Consider the following 19,479-nt stretch of genomic DNA (forward strand, 5'->3'; position numbering starts at 1 on the left):
AATGAAGTATTTAGTACACATTTACACGAAGCCCAATATTATTCTTGTGAACTGTCAAATACACTGAGTTTAATTTTGAGGTTTATCATATAAAATAAGGATTTTTTTAAGTGATTGCAGGTATTTAGGACATGTTGTAATTCCTTTGTACACAATTAGCTTTCATAAGAAGCATAATGTTTTGTGAATAAAAAATTAAGCAGGATGAAATTTTAATACTGAATATAAGAACCACTCCACAAAAGCAGTAATGCTTATGCCGCACAAAGTAAGGAAAGCAAGAGGCCTGTAAGCTTGTCACTGTAGTCCTTCATTCCGTTAAGATTTAGGATGATGTGGGGTTCATGCATGGAATAACTTAGAGCACTATTAATCATAGTAAACTGCGAGCGAACAGTCTCTTCTGTGTGATGTACAAGGTTTAACTTTTACTCTCTCCCGTATGTGTTAGCTTTGTCTTAATATTCAAAGATTTCTACATTTCATTCATACCACTCAACACTGCCTCCCCTCAGTGATGGGGACCAACCCCAAGGCTCACACACACAAATCCATCTCAATGTAGAAAATAAGTAACTATTTAATTCTATAGACAAAAGGAAAAAGAATTACATACAGTAAGAATTATTCTAATATTTTAAAGTGTCAAACACTGTGAGTTAAGTAGCTAGTCCTTGCTAAAATGTTTATTGTTATTGCTTTATCCAGAAAATAACTCATCGTGATAGTTCTATTGGTGAAGTTTTATTCATGGGAAGAAACATCAAAAATTACATTTAATTATTCCCTTCTTATTACTCACAAACTTGACTTTAAAAACTGCTTCTGTAATTTATTCTTCTCTCTCAATGTGATAACATTAAATTTTAATTTTACTATGGAAATACGAATCGTGATTTTGCATTTTATCCACATTAATAGGTAAAACCCCCAAATTTATGTTTAGAATTCTCCTACGATAACAAAGTCAGAGTTACTACTAAGATTGCCTTTCACTCATACTGTCTATTGCTTATTAGCATTTATTACCTCTCGGTTTAGTATTTGAGGAGTTAAACTAACTTATTTCCCCAAATAATGGCATAAGAGACAAGTTACAGCCCTCAACTTTGTTGCCATGGTGACTGCACTATCTAACGTACTGGGATAGGAGACTACTGGTTGGTGAATATAATTCTATAAAGAAGATGATGGTACATCTTTACCTTTTTAATGAACAGCAATGAGTCCTCTGACAAGAAGGAGAATTCCTTCTCAACGAGGAGGGCAACCACTGTTTGTAAACCAAAGGACAATGTGAAATGTTTTCTCTGGATAGTTCTTTAATATACCAACTGTTCTTCGCCCAGTAATCCATGACTGGACAAGTCATAAGCGCTGGGGGGAGCCTATTTCTACTCTGCTGCTAAAGAGACAGCTTTAAACGGCCTCCTAATGCCTGATTATCATGCCACAGATACTTGTACCGTCCAGCCCCAGGCTGAGAAGCCTCTATCTGTAGTAGAATTAACACAGAGATCCACAACTGCACAGCAAGGTGCAGAGAACAAGAGACTGCAAAAGGAGAGCTGGTCTCGCAGGAGTTGCTGACGCACCTGAGAGCACAGGTGAGACCACCACTTTTGCTCAGAGGGGGCTGCCCAGAGCACTCAGGACACAGGAACCGAGGAACAGCCTGGGCAGGACCTGCACATGCATGCACCCACCCCTCAGTTCCAGAGTTCAGGGATCTTTGAGGAGGGATCAGAGGGAGTTTCAGAGCCAGAGGTGGTAGATGATCACAAGGAAACATCTAGACTAAACTAGACCAAATATGAACATGGAGAAGTCAGACATATAACCCCCCTTGGCAGCAGAGTGACTGACAGTTAACTGCTGAGAAAGGAAGAGTCAGTTTTTTCTCAGAGTTTACTCTGATAACATAATCACTCTCCAATGGAAGACCATACATCCCAGAATATTTGGGTAGCATAATATAATCCTGAAGGATTTTTTTTTAATAAAAAGGACACAATGTCTTGTGGGTAGGAAAGGAAGGGTGGATCTGGAAGGATACTGGAGGTAAATATGGTAAAACAAACAAACAAACAAATAACAAACAAACAAAAAACAAAACACATTGTATATGCAAATCAAATTTCTAAAAAAAATACTATAAATAAAACGAGTGAATTAGACACAGACACAGCTAGAGAGGAATTATAATTCTTGAATATATGAGAGAAGTCCTGTAAGTCACTGTTCATATGCGTGTTACTCTAAACACAAAATGTGAATATAAAAGGCATGTTGCTCCCATTAAAAAAAAAAAGAGACATCCACTGTATATTAGTCCCAAAGAGGCCACAACTAACCAAGGACCACCGATGACCCACTATGTAGGGAAGAGAGAGGTGTTTGCGAGGCCTAAGTCGTCAGCTGCTTCAAGGCTATGTGTACTTCTGCTGAAGAGGCTGTTTCTGTGTCTTCCTCTGTTCCAGGAGGGCAGAGGGAAGGCAGTACAGGTAAACTTCCAATGCGCTCCACCACTCTTACCTTTCTACTTGTCAGAAGTGTGGCTGACAGCCTCTTTGGTGTCCACCCGCAATGAGATGCCCCATGACTGTGTTCTTTGGAGCTCATCCCTGTGATGGTGCTCACAAGTATACTTAACATCTCCTTCAGAGAGCTGCTCCCTTCAGTACATGGTAGTTAGGAAGAGCTACCACAAAGCAGCATTTGCCAAGAGCTAGGAGACCACTTTTAAAATGTTGAGTTCTATCTAAAATAGGAAATCTATACATATTTTCCTCTAGAGAAAATGATGTCAAACGATTAGAGACAGACCCAGAAGTTCAAGTTCCAAGGAATGAAAACAGCGTCTCCAAGCCTGAACAATCAGCAAATGCTTAGCAGACTACATTACAAGTAGTTGTATTTCTTGGAAATGCAAACGATTAAGAAGACTTTAAAATAAACCAATTAACAATGGAATTTGGAACATTAGGAGATTGACAGGCTCATCACTGCCTCCGCTCAGCTCTGCGCCATATTGAGTCCCAGACACAGTTCACTACATCAGGCGTTGACGGGCGACTTCACCCGGGATACCACATGCTTTTTCCATGTGCTTTCGTGTGACGTCATAGTGACTTGAATTCCAAGATCATTGGGTCTTTCCTATACTTACTAATTAGCTGACCTTTGGATCTGTTTGCTGTCTTAGGAAGAGAGCTCTTGTCTGAAACTCTAAGCAGGTATAAGAAAACACCCAGGACCCAGGGTGACCTCTGAATCCCTGGATGATACCAAAAGTATACAACACTAAAGCAGTTCCAGTTCCACAACAGGAAGATGCTAAGTAAACTGGATGAAAAGTTCTGAAGGATAAATTGGTTACTTTTCAGTTTCTGTGGTCAAATACCCTGACAATGAAAACAAGCTGGGTGAAAGGGGGTTTATTTTGACTGTTTCCTGTTAGGACACAGTCCATCATGGTGGGGAAAGCAAAACAGCCCGGAACATGAGGCTGGCTGATCACGTTTAATCTACACACAGGACAGGGGTTGGGGGTTAGGTGGGGGAATGAGAACAGGGATTGGGAATTGGGGCAAGACTTAAAAGCCTCAAAGCCAGCCCCCTCAGTGATTCCATTCCTCCCCAACTCCCCACCCCAGCAAGGCTCCACCAACTGAAGGTTCCATCCTCAAAGAATACCAACTGCTGGGACAAGTGCTCTAGCACACAAGCCGAGGTGGGGAGTGTTTCATATTCTAACTACAACATGAGGAAAATTAATTCCTCATTTCTTCACTCCTGGATATTTGATTTATTAGAATACAAAAACAATTGTAAAAGAGCCTGTTCCAACATTGAATTTATGATAGTTTCTGAAATAATCAATATTAATGTTAGACAGAACGTGGGTGTGTACCGTCAGGAGCACTGATGTGTATGAGATGTGGAATCTGCTCAGACCTCATCCCCTGGAAAGGCCGGGCTCTTACACTGCTTGGAAGGGACCTGGGAAGGACGGTAACCCTGTTCTTCCTATCCTAGCTGGACAGGGGGCGGCCATGATTGCCTCATGTAGCTCTTTGTTTTCAGACTTAGCTTTGGAGCAGCAGTTCCTGTGAGACATGAGTCACTGAGAGTCTGCATGATAAACTGGCTTTTCAGTCAGCTCCTTTTTAGAAGAATGCTTATCACAGGCATGAGTAGCACCAAGTCTCTCAGACCAGGCAGAGTAAAACATGGTGTGGGATGCGTTAGTGCGTTTGACATAAGAGGGTCATCCTGGTTTGCTTCACTGTTGGTTTTTGTGCCTGAATAATTACTGGTGGCATCCTACTGTGATCTCTGAAGGCTAGGCTTTGCCAATAAATAAATAAATACAATAATAAACAGTTTACCAACTTTATGCCTCCCTACTGTGACTAGATATAAAACTGCCCAGCACTGCTTCAGAAACAGTACAAGGAGGCCTTGCTAACCTGCAGGGATGCACACATGACAGCTAAGGAAATAAAAGCAAGGTTTTCATAAATAATAAGATTTCACAAACTATGACTGGGGATCCACCACCCCTGAGTCAATCAGCACTTGATGAGCATCCACTGTATGAAGTAGTCAGAAAATGGTGGTAACCCAGAAGTTAGCTTGGGAGAGCACAATTGATCAGATACCTGAGAAATGGCAGTCTTCGTATTTATTACCTTTAATTTTTTTTTCTGATAACCAAATAATACATATAGAGAAGCAGAAAGCAAATTGGGGAGAAAGCTTTCATTTAGTATTTATTTTAGGAACCGAAACCTTAACCAGGCTTATATTGGTACTGTAAATGACTAAATTACACATTAAACTAGCTCTTGCAACTTTCCCTTCTTAATTGAGTAATTATGTTTTTGAATGCCCTAGTAGAATTGAGCTCATGACCTAGTGATATTCAGTCCTTGAGGGCAAGATCAGAATAACAGGGATAATAAGATACTGGGTACATCTGAACATTCATCCTCCCAGCGGTCAGCTTCTCTTTATGCCAACCGACCTTGGAAATCATTTAGTGCCATGTAAATGTGGGGGTTCACTTAGCCAAGGTGGGATAGGTATGGTACAAAAAGTTGCTAGGAAAATGGGAGAGCCTGGACCTGCTACTTTTCTTTATAAGGTTTGACAAAAGGCATTCTACTTCTAAAATTACTGACATCTTTTTTATTCCTAAGATGCTTCCTTATATTAAGTACAGGCCCTACTACAATTTCCTGATGTATGCATACAAGTATTTAACATGTATGTGCCTGTGTGTATACATTCATTCATACTTTATAATATAAGCATGTTGTTTGCTTTTTTGTTTTCAAACTTATTTAAAAAAAATTATATCAATAGGGCTATTGGGATCTGTTTTGGTGGATAAAATGCCTGCTACACCAGTATGGACTGAGTTCCAGTCCCCAGCAGGGGAAATGCGCTTTTTGGTACAGGTCTGTACTCCCGGCACTGGGAATGGGGATGGGCAGAGACAGGTGGGTGCTGGGTGCTCCCTGGTCAGCCAGACTAGTTGCAAAAGGAAGTTTCAAGTTCACTGGGAGATCCTGTGTCAAAAAAAAAAAAAAAAAAAAAAAACAACAAAAAAAAAAACAAAAAAAAAAAACAAAAACAAAAACAACAACAACAAAAAAACTGAAGTGGAGATGGACAGAGAAAGATACCTGAAATGGACTTCTGACTCTATAACCACATGCCTAGGCGAGCATACCGACATATGTATGTGTGCATATACCTGTCCCACACAGAATGGAGGGGGCAGATGGACGAATGGGTGACTAGAGAAAAGATTACATGGACAAACACATAGATACATACAGATAGCCCGTGAGACATTAAACTAGAGCTACTCAACTCAAGTATATGTTTTATAAGAAGCCAAAAGACTAGTTGAGTGGGAAAGAAAAACCTGGAAGTGAACGATTCTTCACTGATAAAGTACTTAGGGGGTCACAATCTAATATGCCCTCCTCTGTCAACTCACGTGGCTGGCTTTGTGGTTAAGTTTGTAGGAGGCACTAGTCTAGAGTGCAGTTATTGGATTTACTTGGAATAATTATTCTGTTTCTACTCAATGAAAATGTTTGAACAATACATTTATTATATGTATTACATGGTCAAATTTTGTTACCATTTTGGTTAAAGCTTCAAAATTTTTTACAATATTATTTTAGCTATTTCAAATGCCAGTGTGCACTAAACAAAAATGTAGAGGCCCCAATCCACTGCTTTGATCTTGCTTGGACTTGGCTTTGGGCCACTTCTTTATGCTGTGGTCCTGAGTTTATCTCTAAAATGGATGCACATAATCATACCTGGTATAATGTCTGTTAGAACACATAAGCAGTCTCCAATAGAACTGAAAACAGCAGGGTATGTGGTGCCTTAAGACGATGATTCAACCACTCCAAGCAGTTTGGAGACAGATTCAGGAAGTTCACAAGTTCAAGGCCAGCCTGAGCTGGAGAAGTGTCTTAGATACTGTTGAGCTGTTTATGTGTGTGAAAGAGTCACAATCTTCCTACATATGCAGCATCTTGGAGACCAATTGTTTCCCAAACCAAGAGATCTTTGCAACTTAAAACAGTGCCACAATCCAAATATGCCCTAATAAGAAACATGTAGAAAATATAAACATGACCATGCAGGGTGGCTGTTCAATAAGGAAGATACAAAAGGATAATTACATATTTTATATTTTAATATTTAGAAGTCCCAAGAGATTCTCAGTTTTTGTGCTAGCATTTATGAAAGCTTTATATTTACTCTTACTTTGCTGGTTTGTCTGAAGTAAATGCCTGCACCCACATTACCATGTTTAAATTTTCTCCTGGGAATTAACTTTTTTTGAAATTATGTTTGTTCTTGATTATATAACTCTTAATCCTACTCTATTAACAACATTTCCTAAGACTTCAGATCTTGGCTTTTGTTCATAGTTGTACCGCAGTGTTGCATTTAATGGCTGGCAAACTGAAGCGCCAATCAACTTTCACTACCTCAAAAGAAAGAAAAGAGTAATTCAGGAAAGGGAGGAAGAGGAAGAGGGGGCAGGCAGGCAAGAAATGAGCCATCAAGCAGCTACCTTTGGGTAATCTGATGACAAATGTGTCAGAACTCTGCTGTCTTCTACATCCAGAAATTTCTATTCTACTCTGTGATGGCCATGCCTATAATCCCAATACTCAGGAGTCAGAAGTAGGTGGATCTCTGTAAGTTCGAGGTCAGCCTGGTCTACAGAGCTAGCTCCAGGACAGACAGGGATACACAGAAAAACCTTGTTTCTGAAAAAGGAAAAGGAAGGAAGGAAGGAAGGTAGGAAGGAAGGAAGGAAGGAAGGAAGGGAGGGAAGGGAGAGAGAGGAAGGGGGAGAGAGAGACACAGAGAGAGAGAGAGAGAGAGAGAGAGAGAGAGAGAGAGAGAGAGAGAGAGAGAGAGAGAGCAAGCGCACGAGCAGTGGTAGTCTTATTTCCAGAAGCAGGTGGCAGAATAAGAGCAGATTCACAAAGCTTTGCATATGTAAAGAGGAGAGCTTCTTGATGTATAATCAAGAGCTGTAAGAAAAGCTGCTGGGATATATGCCAACTGAAAATTAAAAATTAGCTCAGAGAGCTGCAATAGTCAAGGAACAGAAAGCAATACAAGTAGCACAATGCTAACTACCCCTTAGAACACTGAGTTGGTGCCAGGCCGCAGGTTAATTGCCCTGAGCACACTCTCTGCATTGAAGGATCAGATGAGTGAGAGATAGTTACGTGGGACGGGTCACATGGCAGGAAAGAAAGAGACAGCTCCCTGCAAGTACAGCATAATGAAACCAGGAAGAGCACCCAGGCAAGCCACCCTTCTATCTCCAGGGGCCTCCCAAAAGAAGATACACATCTTTCCTCGAGACAAGGGGTTCCTATTACATTTTTACATCAAGTGTTCATTAATTTGCTTTATTTTTATATAAAACTATATAGATCACAATCCCTAATATAGCAATCAAGAAAAAAAAAGCAGTATATTAAATAATCACATAAAGTTCCAAATGGCCTCAAGATGACTCATGTCTTCAGGTAAATTTCTAATTACTTGCAAATTGCAATGTTTAATTAGTTTCAGAATGATAATAAAATTTATAGAAGAATATTCTTTGCTGAAAATGTAATCTTATTTTGCATATGGTATTACTGAAAATTAACTTATCAAGAATCAGGCATCACAGTTTCTGGCTTTCCAACACTGAGACTATATTAAAAATAAATCTGTAACATCTTACAAACTCCTCAGAAAACATGTGAGGTATTAATTTTATCCTGGCAAACAAAAGGGCCTCTACAAGCTGCCGAGGCTCCTAGGACTCCAGTGTTTATCTTACCGGGGGCGGAGCACACGGTCCCCCTGTATTGTCTCAGTACTGAGCACAAAAGTCATTCTCTTTTCTGACAATAGGCTGAACGATAAGGTAAACAGCAGAGAAATTAAATCTCATAAAGGAAGGATTAGCAAACTTGAAAGTAATAATGTACCATGGACTCAACATCTTTTTTTTTAGCTCTGATTCATTATTCCCAAAACATAAATTCCAGCCTTTTGCAGACAAGGTATTCTTCTGGGATAGAGTCAGAAACTATGTGGTAAGACTTTAATGACGGTTTTGACTGAAGGAATCACAATATCATAGACTGCTCTAAGCCTGGATAGATTTACAAGGCAGTTTGTCTGTCTGACCTCCTCAACATTGGGGCCTTTACCTTCCTTACTCTTCAATGGCAGCCCCGCCCACTGAGCCCTTCTCTTTGATAGACCAGGGAAAGCCTTGGTGCTAGCTGCATGAAAAGACACCAAGCACAGATCCCCATTTCACCCCGTGCTGTATATAGAGGACACAGAAATGAGAGATAATTAAAAGGGCAGCCAGTCTAACTCAGGGCGTTTCTACGTGTGCTGTTTTCTCATCGGCCGTCAAGGTTAATTCACTCAACATTAAAAGATCACAAAGTTGTTTGGTTTTAGGTTCTAGCACAAAGTTGGAAAAGCCTTGTCTTTCTTCATCAATGGATTCAAGAGTTCATCTCTGGTTCTTTGATAATCTAGAAGAGTGTTTAGGGGGAGAAGGCCACCTTAGCAGACTGTGTCCATGTGGGTGGGGAACAGGCCACATAGCCCCAAGCTCTAAGAACAAGGTCCCAAGGGATGAGGCGGAGCGAGAGCAAGCACCAGGAGCACAGGGCTGACTGAGAACAGTGGAAAAGCTGAAAGCCGGAGGCTAGGGCCCCTCCAGACAGGGAAGGGAGGACAAGCCTCATCTCTCTCTATTCCTTATTCCTCCTGGGGAGAACTGGGTAGCACTGCTCCAGCTGCTGGGCACGAGTAACACCCAGAATTCCAACCTATTCCCTATTTCATCTGTGTACTGATACTTTCCCTCCTTTCCAAAAATAATGTAAGGGAATTAAAAAGTCATAGAGTGAGAGCCAGGTTTGCAGAAGAACTGTACAGGAGAAATCATGTTCAGAAGAGCCATTTACCACTGACCCAAAGGACACCACCCAGCAGTGCCAGGGAGTGACCCGGGGAGATGGGCAAACACAGACAAGGAGGACCAAGGAAGTCTGGTTGCTGCACTTCTACATGCACAGCGTTCACGGCAATCATCTTAATAGGCAGTGTCTTTCACCCAAACTATGACCTCGTGTTCTGCCCACAGGTATTTTCCTGTTTCATTCAGCTGTTTGTTAGCCCATCTGATAAATTAGATCAGACTGTTGGAAGGAAAAAACGGGGTTTGTGCTCATTTAATTTGTTGGTTTTAAGAGAGATAGGTGGGACAACAGTGTTGCGTTCAGCCTTTCATTGTGGAGTGTGTTCCCCACATCTCTCAGGCTGGCTTTTGTGCCTTAGCGAACAACATATAATTTAGTATTTCTTGCGTCTGCTTCATTACTGAACATGAAATCATAATGTTATAGGTCTGTAATACAAAGTCCTTGCTACCAAGTCACTGACCCAGCAAAACCTCCAAAGTTGGTTTTGAAAACAAATCCTTACTGTTTTATTTGTTTCCGGGAGACTTCAAGCTCCAAATGCTGAACAAAAAGGGAAAAAAATCCAGTTAATTAAAGATTCTATTTCGCCCGTGTTCCAGTTAATTTGAGCCTTTCTAAATACTAATTGCATGAGGCAAGTTAAACGTATTCTGAAGAAGATAAGCCTTTGTGAAATAAACTTAAGGAGCCTTCAAGAAATAAAAAACAGTTTTAAACAATTGAAATGATGTATGGTGTGCTTCTATGTTTTCAGGATTGTATCAGGAGGCTGAGTGGGCAGAATTATGGATCTGGACAGCCACAATTGAAAGTGTTTTAAATTTATTTTAGAAACTTTTAACCTAGTCAACATAGTTGCAATTTGTCATCTGTATTTTGGGGGAAAAAAAAAAACAAAAAACAAAACCAAAAGCCTGTTTTCAGCTGTGACACATCCAATCCCTTATGAGATACTTTTATGTAATTCTTTCATGGTGGTGAATTCCTACAGGCATAACCAGGCACAGGCATAGAGAAAGGACCACCACTAGGATACTACCATCTTCTCTGTATGCCCGGGCACCTTGGCAAAGGCCCCTCATGCCTGTGGCTGTGCAGGCAGACCCTAAGCAAAGCCAATGCTCTTCTTCAACAGTGCTCAGACAGGAGCATACCGTGCTCCAAAGGGAGTGTGTTCCTCATGAGTGTAAATACTCACCCGCCATTAGGAACTGCTTCAAGAGCTGGTTCTGCAAATACTTCTGCCCTCAAGTGTAATTCTAAAGATGTTTCAATTACCAACAAAAGTTGGCAAAGGGTAGAAAGAATTATTCTTTGGGCATGACACAGAAAACAGAACAGCATAGCCCTTAGGTCAGTTTGTACAATATAGTGCAGTATATGAACTCGCCTAGAAGCAACACCAAGCACATGTATCCAACACGCAGGAGCATGAACAATTAGAGGCAGGGAAGCTCCCTCCCCGCGCTGAGATCTCCACCATGAACATTGGCTTTAAAGGCCACTGTGGTTATGACCCTGAAAGTTGGGTTTTCTAACATATGGAAAGCATCAAGGAACAATCTAATCTGAAATTCAAGAATTAAAAGGAAAAGTGTTTTTCATTAACATTGTTATGGACATACATAGAAAGGGGTAGATGGGCAAGTAGAGAGACCCTGACCCACCCACCCACCCACTCACCATTCCACTTTATTTTGTAGCTATTAGTAGCTCTTCAAACTCTTGGGATCAGCAAGATGCTATATGTCACCTATGAGCTCCTTGAAGAAGGCTCTGCATATAGAAGGCATCATTAAACGAGCTGAGACTGGGTAAGTATTGTGTCTCTCAGAGGGTATTTTTCATTCTGTTTCCTGTAATAAATGGATTTCTCTTTAGAATATCTTTCATGCCAAGTTATGATTTCATGATGGAAATCAAGCTGCAAAAATATGGGTGGCTGGCAATGAAAGTATTTAAATTGTTTATTTACCTAATGTGTAAATGACTTCATAACTGTCAAAAGGCAACATGGAATACAACTTAGAGGGAGAAGAACATAAAGCTAAGGAACAAAGAAAAAGGGAAAGAAAGAGAGAATTATTTGAAGGCCCCGTTCAGCAGTAGAGAGACTGCTGCTGGCACTTGTGATTTCTGTATCCCACAGAGGAAAGGGGGAGGGAGCACAGTGGCTCAGGAGAAAGAATAGATGTATCCGAGGACACATAGGATATCACATAGGCGTCAAGGGGAGTCTAGAGTGAGGCTGTGTCAGTGAGAAATACAAACGAAAACAAGAGAGGAGAGATGGAAAACTGAAATCAAATGGTTCAGAGAGGGGAGCACGAACAGCTGACTCAGGCATGCATCCAAATCTTGACTTACCCATTTCTTATCTATGTGGCCTTGGGCAAATTAATCTCTCTGAGCCCATGTTTCCCTATTTATTCAATATATGGCATTGCACTTCTACAGATCTCAGGAAACGACATGTACTAAAGAGCACAGCCTAGGGTTCTGTAACATTGAGTTTGCTCACTGCACGGATGTGGTTCTACATTACAAGCCTGAGCTAGCCCACCTCTCAGCAGCAGCTTGGAACTTTACACACAGGGTCATTGTCTCTCTATTGCTGGGGAAGAATAGAAGCTTGTTTCACTTTTTGGGGGAAGAAAATGGATGCTCTGCTCGCATGTCCTCAAATACCTTTAAGAACGATGGTGGCTTCTTCGGTTTAGATGCATCAGTGGCAACCTAAGGCTTGAATTTTCTTCCACGTCCGATGTTGCTGGCTGTACTATACATAGACCTTTGGACCAAAAAGGACACACAAGCTGTGGGGTTTGTCTTTGATTTTTACAAATGTGAGTAACTGAGGCCTGGTTCAGTCACATACTTATCTGATTATCCACTTAACAAAGATCAGCTAAACACATGCCTCACATGTGTGATGATTCTAGAGCAGGGTATCTTCCAGTACTGAAACTTGGAACTCGCCTAGAGGGCTTGTAGGGCCTTCTGCCTGGTGCACTCATATGGCCACTATGGGATTCAGGTAGAATTGCTGGCCGAGGCTGTCTATGCCACACAGAGCATTTTCCTGATACATTTCTCCTTCTATCATGAGCCTGAGGTAAACAGGACAACTGTGGGGCCTTGAATTTTCTGTCAATCAATCACTGGGCAGCTGAGAGAGGGGGAGGAGAAAAAGTAAATGACTTCACATTAATCTTCAACCGAGATCTAAGCTAGGACAAAGGTCACAGAATCCCCAGTGGAGTCTGTATTGGGCATGGGACAGATTCTAATGGTCATGGCCAGGCCCTGTCTGTACAAGGATCAGAAAAGACCCATGAATCAAGTCTGGACCATGATGGCATCCCGTCAAGGTAGCTGTCTTCTTCCTGACACGTGATTTGTGTCTTCTTCCAGTTGATACAATTCTACTTCCTGGATGAGGAGGGTGAGTGGCAGCAGCCAAACAGTGACGGAATAAGCTGGGCTCAGACCTTTTATCTTTTGAGTCCATCATAGGTTGGAAAGAGTCTTTAGCCCAAGAGGTGCACGACTAGGAGCGCTGCTTCAGCTCTAGCTTAGCTGCTCAAGTTTGCTTCTATAATTGTTACTTCCTGTACACTTTCCCATCACAGTGCTGGAAATATTTCCCCTGCTGTGTGGATTGTTGAGAGATTAGAGGAAGGTGCTTCCCCCTCCCACCACTGGGGAACATGGGTTCTGAAAGCAGGACCTCTCCCCCTGCTGTCCCCTCATTTCCTGTTTCAAGCACTTGACCAGAGGTGTCTTCCCTTCTTCCCTATAAATGTGCCAGTTAAAAGGCACAGAACAGTCATGTGGGAGACCTGAGGCCGCACGCCTCATGCTTTCTACATCTTGACACCTTCCAAGGTCTTAAAGCTTCTCACAGCACATATGTTCCGGGAGCCTTTCCACACAGGCATGGAGTCCAGCTCCAGAGACTAAGGACCCTCGGTGCGACAGAAAGCTGGCCGCATTGCAGAGACCCTTCCAGTGAGGCCTCTCCATAGGGCACTTAGGAATACTACCACACACACAGAGTGTTAAAGAGATTGTAGTGGAAATACCGAAAATGATTAGCATGGCTTGAACAGAGTCACGATAAGCCGATTTACCCGACACTTAGCCCATTACTCTATGGCAGCATTTCCCCAGTCTCTGATGTGAAGGGAAATGGCATTTACAAAGAGAGAGAGTGGCTAGGGAGAAGGTTGTTTCTAACTCTTTGGGGGTATTCCCCAAGCTGATCACCTCATTGTCTCAGTTGCTTTCTTTTCTTTTTTTCTTTTTTCTTTTTTTTTTTCGGGGCTGGGGAATCGAACCCAGGACCTTACGCTTCCTAGGCAAGCGCTCTACCACTGAGCCAAATCCCCAACCCCCTCAGTTGCTTTCTTGTGTCTCTGTCTCTTTCTCTCTCCTAACATGTCCATTTTGTTCAATTAAAAATTAAAATAATAAAATATACAAGATTCTAAATATTTCTATTCTAGTAGATCTTAAAGTTTAATATTTTTGTTAATTGTATTTATCGTATTTATAGTCCTAGAAAATTGGAACTCTTAAAACAATATTTAGCATATTGTTACGAGGAACTCATCAGGGATGGCCACTCAGACACAGCTTATACCCAGTTTAAAGTCTTTATTCCAGCCATCTGGGATGACACTCAGATATTCAGGACCCAAGTGTAACCAGAGAATTTAGAACAGGGTCTTTCAAAGGCAAAAATCACATGCTGGTTTCTCACTAGGCAGCTACAGGGGGTGGTTTTGCACAAGCAAGCAGTTCAACAGAAGCTAAGGTGAGTTAGCTGGGGCATCTTGACCTGGGCTCCTAGAACAAAGTTGGGTTATTTTTCATAGGATTCTCCATGAAGGATATCAAATTCCATCTAAACCTGAAATGGTCTCAGCCAGAATACGAGATAGAAGAACCTCTGCACTCTCTGGCCCCGTCAGGATATGATTTAATATTTGTATTTACTAATTTTATTAATTTTATCTGTAAGACTGGGAATTGAACCTGGGGCCTTGTGTGTGCTACACGCATGCTCTGTCATGGACCTGCACCCTCCTCAGCCTCTAAAACCATTGTATCAACTTTTTCTAAGGTTGACCTATGAGTGAAAACAGGGATCATACGTTAGCCAATTTAATAAGACATTGGGCCAAGAATATATTAAGTTATTAATGAGTCATCAAGAAGTTCCATTAACCCTTTCATATTCAACGCTGGGTTGTTTGGGCTCACACAGATGCTTCTGCCCTTGAGTAAAGCCACGCTTTTTAGTGCTCTTTCCTGCCAGCTGCGAGGGTGATAAATATTCCTTTTGCCAACGGAAGGGATGTGCAGCTCTGTAAGATGCAGCTCTTCTTGTCCATTGTTCTGCTCCCTGATGTGTGTTGACAGCAGATTTACAGGAAGTGGCCTCACCTAATTTGCATTTGTATTGATGTGTTTGGTGAGTAGGGAAGGAAGTCAGCAGATTACTCTGTAATCAGGGGAGAGGGGGAGGACTTCACAAGCTCTCTCAGTGACTACACAAATGCATCAGATCTTTAAACCATATTCTTACACAGTAAATGATTTACATGCAGTGCCAGAACTAGGGCAGAATAATGACCCACTCAGACTCTCTAGGGCTCTCATCCAGAACACATCTCCAGTTTCTCACCCATGACACACACCCCAAGCATTTCAAAGTCATATCTCTTGATTAAGATTCAAAGGTTTGCAACAATATATTGACCAGTCAATTAGAAATTAGGGAGAATACATTAAATATTAAATCTCAGCTTGCAAAGGTAAATGCTGTATTTTGCCAAACCTTAAAAAAAAACCCTCTGCCAGCAAGTAGAATAAACAATGGTTTTAACTCCCTATGATACAAGCAAAAGACTCCTTATCAGTTGTTAAATGAAAATATGATAAACCGCGCAGTAAGATGTAGAGGAGAAAGATATACCCTGAAGCCAGGTGGCAGAGAGACTGTAAATTCTTCCCATTTGGGGGTTGGGGAGGAGGGCTACTGTACGGGCTAAAGTTATGTTTGAAGTTTAAATTACTATGCTTAAGAAATCTGTAAGACAAAAATGCCTATAATCTGTCCATTGCTCAAGGACACATAACTTTCGGGAATTGGGAGACGGGGGGTGAGGGTTGTTGTTCATGTAAGACATGTTTTCACTTAAAAAGATTTACTTATATATAAGTACACTGTAGCTGTCTTCAGACACACCAGAAGAGGGCATCAGATCCCATTACAGATGGTTGTGAGCCACCATGTGGTTGCTGGGATTTGAACTCAGGACCTCTGGAAGAGCAGTCAGTGCTCTTAACCGCTGAGCCATTTCTCCAGCCCCATGTTTTCACTTTTATAAATAAGGTTGATTGCCCCAACTGCACAGGATATGCTTGATCACTTGTAGGCGGGAGATATATAGAGAGGAAGTATGTCAGGATATGTTTGCCCCTGATTAGACGAAGGCAGGAAGTACCTAGTCTTGTGAGTTTTGCTTTATGAGCTGCTGTGTCATGTACTGAAGTGTTATTCTCTGGGAATCCCAGGTATGGATCTGGCTAATGTCTATCTTCCTGGCCAGTATTTAATAAAGCTTGCACTAAATTTGGCTCAGAAATATGTGGTAGTGGTCTTACTCTTGCCCAATGGGATTAACACTACATTCAAGAAAGAGAATGTACTCAAATCCCCTGCAATACACAAACACGGGAGTGATGGGTACTATGCAAATGACCTATAAAAGGTCATGAAGGCCCTGGCCCAGGGGCCTTGGAGCACCACAGGCTGTTTCCCCCCCACGCTAGGCCACACACACTCTTAGACGTTCTTTCTCTCTGAATATACTGCTTGTAGTTCTATTTCTAACTGTGCATCCATGATCTAGTTATCTATCATGGGACACAAAGGCCTAGATACTCAGTGGGTGTCCCGGGATTCAGGTCCACGCCTGTAACAACAGGACTCAACTTTTATATTGCTATTAGGTTATCAAGCTGATAAAGTTTACTATAAAAAGGGCACATTTTTCAAAAAAAAAAAAAAAAAGACAGGATTCTAAAACTCATTTTCCTACTACTTCCTAAAACTCAATTTCCTATAAAATTTTTATTTTATATTGTCATGGCTCACAGCTCTATTTGGTGATGAGCACAGTTCACTTATAATTACGAAGTTTAGGGAAATGAAATACTGTGCTCTGTGGAACGTTACGTGTATGATTATTTCTTGCCTACTATGAGAAAGCTTTCCTTATGAGACAAACTAGTCACTTCAGTCTTCCCTCCACTTACAGACATTTGTGTCCTAAGTGAGCTAAAGAAAGAAGATCCCTGGGGCCTCAGCCCTGCCATCCTGCTGTCTGTCTGTCTGCCTGCCCATGGTGCTAATAAATCTTTTAATAAACCTCTTGCTCAAAGGAAATAGAATAATTATAAAAAGATGCTTGCCAGAGGGTTGATCTTTTTCCCTTGCGTTTCGTGTCCTCCTTGCTCTCCCCACCTCCCAGATCACTCTGCCCTTCAGAGACTTTCAATTCAGATTGAAAAGGGAGAAAACTTGATCTTTTCCTACCCCACCGCAAGGGTCCTGGGTCACAGATCAGCAAGAGAAAAGCTTAGCAAATGTGTCTAGCCAGAGTTTCTACACACAGAGAAATGAAGGCCAAAGACCCCAGGAAACAGCCTCTGTGTGCTCACTCTTATCCAGGATTTGAGAGCTGTGCAGAAACTCCCCTGGAGCAGAGCATTTGCTTCTCAGCCATTGTGATAAAGGGAAGGGGATCAGCCAGCGCACTTTCTGAAGAGAGCAAGGTGCTTCCAACAGGCTTGAGGAGAAGGAAGAGGCCAGAAACCAGCCTTGCAGGCTTTGATGAGACTTTCTGGCTCTGTTTCAACCTTGGGCAGAATGGAGGACAGGAAGGCCAGAGGAGTGACCTCCACAGAGCTATATTTGGGACAGTAAATCTAAGTCCTGTGACCCCTTCAGTTAGGTGCTGTAGTAAGTTTAATTTCTACTTAATTTGATTGGAAAAGATAGTTTTGTTTGGCTTAGATATAAAAACTCAGTAAGGCAAAATTGAAAAGTTCTCAAGTAGTTGGGTGGAATGCATTCTATCAGATATGAAAGAAAACAAAGACCGAGGCACATTTGGAACCCTTAAATGAAATAAATGGCTTTATCACTCTGCCTTTCTTACAGTAACTCTGGTCACTTTTGTTTGGTTTCAGGCTCTGGGACAAGGCCAGGAATAAGGCTCTGAGGTCCATATTTTACATACCAAAGAGAGCTGGCCTCCGGGTCTCCCAACGTCCCTCAGTCCCTACCTGACATACCCTGCCCCTAATCCTGAACTTTCCAGCCCAGAGGCTGGGCTGCCTTCCCCAGAGGCTCTTCCCTATATAATCAATCAATCAATCTCTCTCTCTCTCTTTCCCTCCCTCCCTCTCTCTCTCCCTCCTTCCCTGCTTCTCTCTCCCTCCCTCTCTCCTCTCCTCTCCTCTCCCCCTTCATTCTCTCTGTGCGCTTTCTCTCTCTCTCCTCCGCTTGTTCTCCCTCCCCATGGTGACTTCTCTGGCCTCAGTCCTTGGGGCCAGTGAAAGAACTTTTTTAAGATCTATTTTTAGGTGACGGAACAAAGGAAATTGCAAAATTGCAAATGGAGAAACTGGTCTGGTAGCCACTCCATTAGAATGTAGTACTTTGAAAAAGATAGAGAACCCAAAGCTGTCTCCAGTTTAAAGGTTTCTGAAAACAAGAATGGCCCTGAAACATACTTGTTCCTACAGCCTGATTTTGTTCTCATAGGGGCCACCAGTTAACTACTGTCAGGGCTCAGGATGTGAAGCCACCAACATCTTCATGCAGAGCATTCTTTACAGAGAAGAAGCGAGGAATCGGAGTCTGCAAGAGGGTCCTCTGTCATGGCCTGTACTCTCTAGTGAGGTCTCTAGTGAGGACCTTGGAAATTGGAATTCCCTGTCTTCCTCAAGGCAGCTATTGAGCCCAGGAAGGTCTCTTTTTCCCTGCCCTTTATGGAGCCTCACATGACAGGAAGGAAGGAGAGCAATACAGGAACTCTGACGAGTGAGTGAGTGAGCACATGATTTTGTTAAGTTTCCTAGTTTACTGCCTCTTGGAGCACACTAAATGTCTGTAAACTACACAGATTTCCCATTTCCTATGGACGCCTATCTCACAAAGTTCTCGATTGTCATTTCTTCATTGCTACTGTGGCCTCAGTCCTGTTCTTTGTGATGGGTTAGGAGAAGATAACATTTCTTCATCCTGTAGCATCCTTGGGTATTATACTCCAGGGCCACAGTCAGCATTCTCAGAATACTCAGACTTAAGACATATCAGCACAGTTATTATATATCGCTCTGGACATTTAAATTAACAGTTGATGCTTTCCAGTAACTTTTTATAAAGCACTGGGTTGCCAGATAATAACAAGAATATGTACACATTTATTTTTAAAGAACCTTCTGTCGAGTGGCATTCAAGGCAGGCTGTGATATGATGGTCAGAAAAGACAGGAATGGGGCAGGCTGTATAGTTGATTCCTCCAACAAAGTGTGGGCAATGAGCATATTTTATATTTAGATTTGGTTTATTGAGGGGACCCTAAACTTTTTTTAAAAAAAGTGCACATGAATCGTCTGGAGAAATCAGCGTCTAAAGTGATTAATTAGACCTTATTTTGTCCTGAACAGATTTACTAAGCATTTTTCAAATAGCCACAATGTTTGTAATTACCAGAATCACACCTCCATTGGCCAGCCTTGGTTACTTCATGCATGAACAACAATCTGATTGAGCACTCTTGTTAGGGTTTCATTCTGCGTTGTAATTAGCCATAATCATAGCCTTCCTGGGTGC

This window comes from Rattus rattus, chromosome 2 (assembly GCF_011064425.1).
Source record: "Rattus rattus isolate New Zealand chromosome 2, Rrattus_CSIRO_v1, whole genome shotgun sequence".
In the NCBI taxonomy this organism is placed as follows: domain Eukaryota; kingdom Metazoa; phylum Chordata; class Mammalia; order Rodentia; family Muridae; genus Rattus; species Rattus rattus.